Raw genomic sequence first — 7500 nt, forward strand, 5'->3', positions numbered from 1 at the left:
GAGAGAGGAGAGAAGGGCTGTTCATACTGGAGAGGAGGAGGGCAGGGGAGAGGAGAGGAGAGGAGAGGAGAGGAGAGGAGAGGAGGGCTGTTCATACTGGAAAGGAGGAGGGCAGGGGAGAGGAGAGGAGAGGAGAGGGAGAGGAGAGGAGAGGAGGAGGGCAGGGGAGAGAGAGGAGAGGAGAGGAGAGGAGGAGGGCAGGGGAGAGAAAGGAGAGGAGAGAAGGAGGGCAGGGAGAGAGAGGAGAGGAGAGAATGAGGGCAGGGGAGAGAGGGGACGGGTGGAGAAGGGTGTGGGAGGGAGAGGAGATGAGAGGAGAGGAGGACAGGAGAGAGAGAGAGAAGAGAGAAGGAGAAGGGGCAGGGGAGAGAGAGTGGAGGGGAGGAGAAGGGCAGGGGAGAGAGTGGAGGGGAGGGGAGGAGAGGGGGAGGGCATGGGAGAGAGAGGAGAGAAGGAGGGGATGGGAGAGAGAGGAGAGGAGGCGGACGGGGAGGGCGTGTGAGGAGTCATTTGTAGAGAACCTCGGGGGCGGAGCGACCCAGGCCTGCAGGTGTTCCCCCAGTCCTCCCTAGAGGGAGGGGAGAGAAGGGGGGGAGTAGTGGGGGAAGTCTTTATGAGCAGAGAAGAAAGAAAAGCAGAAAGAAAGAGAGAGTGCATGTGTTTTCCCCAGACACACCAGCAGCTGCAGCCACACTGTGATTTATGCTTTTCTCTGAACTCTGGGATTTCAAAATGTTACATTTAATCAAACACACAGAGACCAGAGTAAATGTTATAGATGTCCTCTATACAACTGCTGATCTCTTTACCATACTCCCCCATCAGCCAGCCAGCCAGCCAGTCAGTCAGCCAGCTAGTCAGCCAGTCAGTCAGCCAGTCAGCCAGTCAGCCAGTCAGCCAGTCAGTCAGTCAGCCAGCCAGCCAGTCAGCCAGCCAGTCAGTCAGCCAGCCAGCCAGTCAGCCAGCCAGTCAGTCAGTCAGCCAGCCAGTCAGCCAGTCAGCCAGTCAGCCAGCCAGTCAGCCAGCCAGCCAGCCAGCCAGCCAGCCAGCCAGTCAGCCAGCCAGCCAGCCAGTCAGTCAGCCAGTCAGTCAGTCAGCCAGCCAGTCAATCAGCCAGCCAGTCAGTCAGCCAGTCAGCCAGCCAGTCAGCCAGCCAGCCAGTCAGCCAGCCAGCCAGCCAGCCAGTCAGTCAGTCAGCCAGCCAATCAGCCAGCCAGCCAGCCAGCCAGTCAGTCAGCCAGTCAGTCAGCCTCCCCTCACTGTGGGAATAGAGGAACAAAGGGATGCTCCATCTTAATTTAAACATATTGAGAGAGATTATGAAAACCACAGGGATTAATCCTGGGAGAATGCAGCCGCGCTGTAATACCCAACATGTTTAGTCTGCTAATGGCTTTTAAACCTGTTGCTCTCGCTCAGATTATTGGCCTGACATGAGACAGATTGGAAAACAGAGGTCTCAGAGTTCAATCATGTTTACAGAGTGGTTCCTAGAGAAGTTCCACAACGCTCGACTACAGTTATAATGTTATATTAATAGTATTATAGGTATACTATTATATCTATAGTATTATAATGTTATATTAATAGTATTATAGGTATACTATTATATCTATAGTATTATAATGTTGTATAATTGTATTATAGTATTATAATGTTATATTAATATTCTTAATATTCTTATAATGTTATATTAATAGTATTATAATGTTATATTAATAGTATTATAGTATTATAATGTTATATTAATAGTATTAATATTATTAAAATGTTATATTAATAGTATTATAGTTATACAATTATATATAGTATTATAATGTTATATTAATAGTATTATAGTATTATAATGTTATATTAATATTCTTATAATGTTATATTAATAGTATTATAGTTATACTATTATATATATAGTATTATACTGTTATATTAATAGTATTATAGTATTACAATGTTATATTTATAGTATTATAGTTATACTATTATATCTATAGTATTATACTGTTATATTAATAGTATTATAGTTATACTATTATATCTATAGTATTATAATGTTATATTAATATTATTAATATTATTAAAATGTTATATTAATAGTATTATAATGCTATATTAATAGTATTATAATGTTATATTAATAGTAGTATAGTATTATAATGTTATATTAATAGTATTATAGTTATACAATTATATCTATAGTATTATAATGTTATATTTATAGTATTATAGTTATACTATTATATCTATAGTATTATGATGTTATATTATTATAGGTATACTATTATATCTATAGTATTATAATGTTATATTAATAGTAGTATAGTATTATAATGTTATATTAATAGTATTATAGTTATACAATTATATCTATAGTATTATGATGTTATATTTATAGTATTATAGTTATACTATTATATCTATAGTATTATAATGTTATATTTATAGTATTATAGTTATACTATTATATCTATAGTATTATGATGTTATATTATTATAGGTATACTATTATATCTATATTATTATAATGTTATATTAATATTATTAATATTATTAAAATGTTATATTAATAGTATTATAATGTTATATTAATAGTATTATAATGTTATATTAATGGTATTATAATATTATAATGTTATATCTATAGTATTATAGTATTATAATGTTATATTAATAGTATTATAATATTATATTAATGGTATTATAATATTATAATGTTATATCTATAGTATTATAGTATTATAATGTTATATTAATAGTATTATAATGTTATATTTATAGTATTATAATGGTATATTTATAGTATTATAATGTTATATTAATAGTATTATAGTATTATAATGTTATATTGATAGTATTATAGTTATAATGTCATATCAATAGTATTATAAACCGGGGACGGTACCGTGGTGTTGTTCCTCAGTAAACCGACGGTACCGTGGTATTGTTCCTCAGTAAACCGGGGACGGTACCGTGGTGTTGTTCCTCAGTAAACCGGACGGTACCGCGGGTATTGTTCCTCAGTAAACCGACGGTACCGTGGTGTTGTCCTCAGTAAACCGACGGTACCGTGGTATGGCTCCTCAGTAAACCGGGCGGTACCGTGGTATGGCTCCTCAGTAAACCGGGCGGTACCGTGGTATTGTTCCTCAGTACACCGACGGTACCGCGGGTGTTGTTCCTCAGTAAACCGGGACGGTACCGCGGGTATTGTTCCTCAGTAAACCGGACGGTACCGTGGTATTGTTCCTCAGTAAACCGGGCGGTACCGTGGTATTGTTCCTCAGTAAACCGACGGTACCGTGGTGTTGGTCCTCAGTAAACCGACGGTACCGTGGTATTGTTCCTCAGTAAACCGACGGTACCGTGGTATTGTTCCTCAGTAAACCGGGCGGTACCGTGGTGTTGTTCCTCAGTAAACCGGGACGGTACCGTGGTATGGCTCCTCAGTAAACCGGGCGGTACCGTGGTATTGTTCCTCAGTAAACCGGGGACGGTACCGTGGTGTTGTTCCTCAGTAAACCGGGATGGTACCGTGGTATGGCTCCTCAGTAAACCGGGCGGTACCGTGGTATTGTCCTCAGTAAACCGGGACGGTACCGTGGTGTTGTTCCTCAGTAAACCGGGACGGTACCGTGGTATGGCTCCTCAGTAAACCGGGCGGTACCGTGGTATTGTCCTCAGTAAACCGGGACGGTACCGTGGTATTGTTCCTCAGTAAACCGGGACGGTACCGTGGTGTTGTTCCTCAGTAAACCGGGGCAGTACCGTGGTATTGGTCCTCAGCAAACCGGGCGGTACCGTGGTATGGCTCCTCAGTAAACCGGGACGGTACCGTGGTGTTGTTCCTCAGTAAACCGGGCAGTACCGTGGTATTGGTCCTCAGCAAACCGGGCGGTACTGTGGTATGGCTCCTCAGTAAACCGGGACGGTACCGTGGTATTGTTCCTCAGTAAACCGGGACGGTACCGTGGTGTTGTTCCTCAGTAAACCGGGCGGTACCGTGGTATGGCTCCTCAGTAAACCGGGCGGTACCGTGGTATGGCTCCTCAGTAAACCGACGGTACCGTGGTATGGCTCCTCAGTAAACCGGGACGGTACCGTGGTATGGCTCCTCAGTAAACCGGGGACGGTACCGTGGTATGGCTCCTCAGTAAACCGGGACGGTACCGTGGTATGGCTCCTCAGTAAACCGGGTCGGTACCGTGGTGTTGTTCCTCAGTAAACCGGGCGGTACCGCGGGTGTTGTTCCTCAGTAAACCGGGACGGTACCGTGGTATGGCTCCTCAGTAAACCGGGTCGGTACCGTGGTATTGCTCCTCAGTAAACCGGGTCGGTACCGTGGTGTTGTTCCTCAGTAAACCGGGGACGGTACCGTGGTATGGCTCCTCAGTAAACCGGGACGGTACCGTGGTATTGTCCTCAGTAAACCGGGGACGGTACCGTGGTATTGGTCCTCAGTAAACCGGGCAGTACCGTGGTATTGCTCTTCAGTAAACCGGGCAGTACCGTGGTATGGCTCCTCAGTAAACCGGGCGGTACCGTGGTATGGCTCCTCAGTAAACCGGGTCGGTACCGTGGTATGGCTCCTCAGTAAACCGGGACGGTACCGTGGTATGGCTCCTCAGTAAACCGGGGCGGTACCGTGGTATGGCTCCTCAGTAAACCGGGACGGTACCGTGGTATGGCTCCTCAGTAAACCGGGACGGTACCGTGGTATGGCTCCTCAGTAAACCGGGACGGTACCGTGGTATGGCTCCTCAGTAAACCGGGACGGTACCGTGGTATTGCTCCTCAGTAAACCGGGACGGTACCGTGGTATTGCTCCTCAGTAAACCGGGACGGTACCGTGGTATTGCTCCTCAGTAAACCGGGACGGTACCGTGGTGTTGTTCCTCAGTAAACCGGGACGGTACCGTGGTGTTGTTCCTCAGTAAACCGGGACGGTACCGTGGTATGGCTCCTCAGTAAACCGGGACGGTACCGTGGTATGGCTCCTCAGTAAACCGGGACGGTACCGTGGTATTGTTCCTCAGTAAACCGGGGCGGTACCGTGGTATGGCTCCTCAGTAAACCGGGACGGTACCGTGGTATGGCTCCTCAGTAAACCGGGTCGGGTACCGTGGTATTGGTCCTCAGTAAACCGGGTCGGTACCGTGGTATTGGTCCTCAGTAAACTGGGTCGGTACCGTGGTATTGCTCCTCAGTAAACCGGGTCGGTACCGTGGTATGGATCCTCAGTAAACCGGGACGGTACCGTGGTATGGCTCCTCAGTAAACCGGGGCGGTACTTTCCCATGCTGCATGCAGCTCATGTCTGGAGGATGAAGCATCGATGCACATCTTCTCTTCGTTAGTGGAAACAATAGACGATGTTTGTGGTAATTCACAGATGTGTGTGGGAATGTTTTCATGCAGGACTTTTAATCCTTAATTGTGTGTGTGTGTGTGTGTGTGTGTGTGTGTGTGTGTGTGTGTGTGTGTGTGTGTGTGTGTGTGTGTGTGTGTGTGTGTGTGTGTGTGGAGTTGTTTATCTACTACATGTGTATACACATGCTTGATGTACTGCCATCTCTCTGTGTGTGTGTCCTTGCGTGTGTGTGTTTGTGAGTGTGTCCTTGCGTGTGTGTGTGTCCACGAACATGTGTTCCGTAGATGTCTGGGACAGGTGTGTGTTGAGGGATGGTACCTGGCCGTAGATGTCTGGGACAGGACAGGTTGTGTTGAGGGAGGTGGCCTGGCCGTAGATGTCTGGGACAGGTGTGTGTTGAGGGATGGTACCTGGCCGTAGATGTCTGGGACAGGACAGGTGTGTGTTGAGGGAGGTGGCCTGGCCGTAGATGTCTGGGACAGGTGTGTGTTGAGGGATGGTACCTGGCCGTAGATGTCTGGGACAGGACAGGTATGTGTTGAGGGAGGTGGCCTGGCCGTAGATGTCTGGGACAGGTGTGTGTTGAGGAGGTGGTACCTGGCCGTAGATGTCTGGGACAGGACAGGTGTGTGTTGAGGGATGGTACCTGGCCGTAGATGTCTGGGACAGGACAGGTGTGTGTTGAGGGAGGTGGCCTGGCCGTAGATGTCTGGGACAGGACAGGTGTGTGTTGAGGGAGGTGGCCTGGCCGTAGATGTCTGGGACAGGTGTGTGTTGAGGGATGGTACCTGGCCGTAGATGTCTGGGACAGGACAGGTGTGTGTTGAGGGAGGTGGCCTGGCCGTAGATGTCTGGGACAGGACAGGTGTGTGTTGAGGGATGGTACCTGGCCGTAGATGTCTGGGACAGGACAGGTGTGTGTTGAGGGAGGTGGCCTGGCCGTAGATGTCTGGGACAGGTGTGTGTTGAGGGATGGTTCCTGGCCGTAGATGTCTGGGACAGGACAGGTATGTGTTGATCCTGCAGCAGCACCTCAGAGAGGCACCCAGAGTCTCTGCAGACGCACAGGGCTTTGTGATGTAGAACGTTTTGAGGATCTGAGGGCTCATTGCCAGATCTTTTCAGCCTCCTGAGGGGGAGATGGTGCTGTTGTGCCCTCTTCACAGCTGTGTTGGGTGTGGGCCATGTGGGGGAGACGGGATCCTGCGAGGGTGAACGGGGCATTCTCAGTCAGAGCTGCTTCTCGTCTAAAGGATGGATGTCTGTCATGGGAGAGGTGGAGGAGGAGGAGGAGAGAGAGGAGGAGAGAGAGAGAGGAGGAGGAGAGAGAGGAGGAGGAGGAGGAGGAGAGAGAGAGGTAGGGGGAGAGAGGAGGAGGAGAGAGAAAGGTAGGGGGAGAGAGGAGGAGGAGGAGAGAGAGAGATAGGTAGGGGGGACAGAGAGAGGGGAGACCGAGGGAGGGATGGAGGGAGAGAGGAGGAGATGGTAGGGTAGGGAGAGAGAGAAAGGAGGGAGAGATAGGGAGGGGGAGGGAGAGAGCGAGAGAGGTAGGGAGGGAGTGAGAGATGGGGTGGGAGGGAGTGAGAGAGGTAGGGAGAGAGGGAGAGATGGGGTGGGAGGGAGTGAGTGAGAGAGGTAGGGAGGGAGGGAGAGAGTTAGAGAGGGAGGGAGAGATGGGGTGGGAGGGAGTGAGAGAGGTAGGGAGGGAGGGAGAGAGTTAGAGAGGGAGGGAGAGATGGGGTGGGAGGGAGTGAGTGAGAAGAAGATAATTGCCTGGTGAAACTCCATCCCTGATCATAGGTGTCAGTAATACTCTTCAGATAACCTCTCAGCAGGATGGTTTCCTGGTATCGTAACTGTGGCTGGGATCTGAGGTTCTCCGCTCTGGTTTCCTGGTATCGTAGCTGTGGCTGGGATCTGACGTTCTCCGCTCTGGTTTCCTGGTATCGTAGCTGTGGCTGGGATCTGACGTTCTCCGCTCTGGTTTCCTGGTATCGTAGCTGTGGCTGGGATCTGACGTTCTCCGCTCTGGTTTCCTGGTATCGTAGCTGTGGCTGGGATCTGAGGTTCTCCGCTCTGGTTTCCTGGTATCGTAGCTGTGGCTGGGATCTGAGGTTCTCCGCTCTGGTTTCCTG

The sequence above is a fragment of the Oncorhynchus keta genome, unplaced genomic scaffold, assembly GCF_023373465.1.
Source record: "Oncorhynchus keta strain PuntledgeMale-10-30-2019 unplaced genomic scaffold, Oket_V2 Un_contig_4089_pilon_pilon, whole genome shotgun sequence".
Taxonomy (NCBI): domain Eukaryota; kingdom Metazoa; phylum Chordata; class Actinopteri; order Salmoniformes; family Salmonidae; genus Oncorhynchus; species Oncorhynchus keta.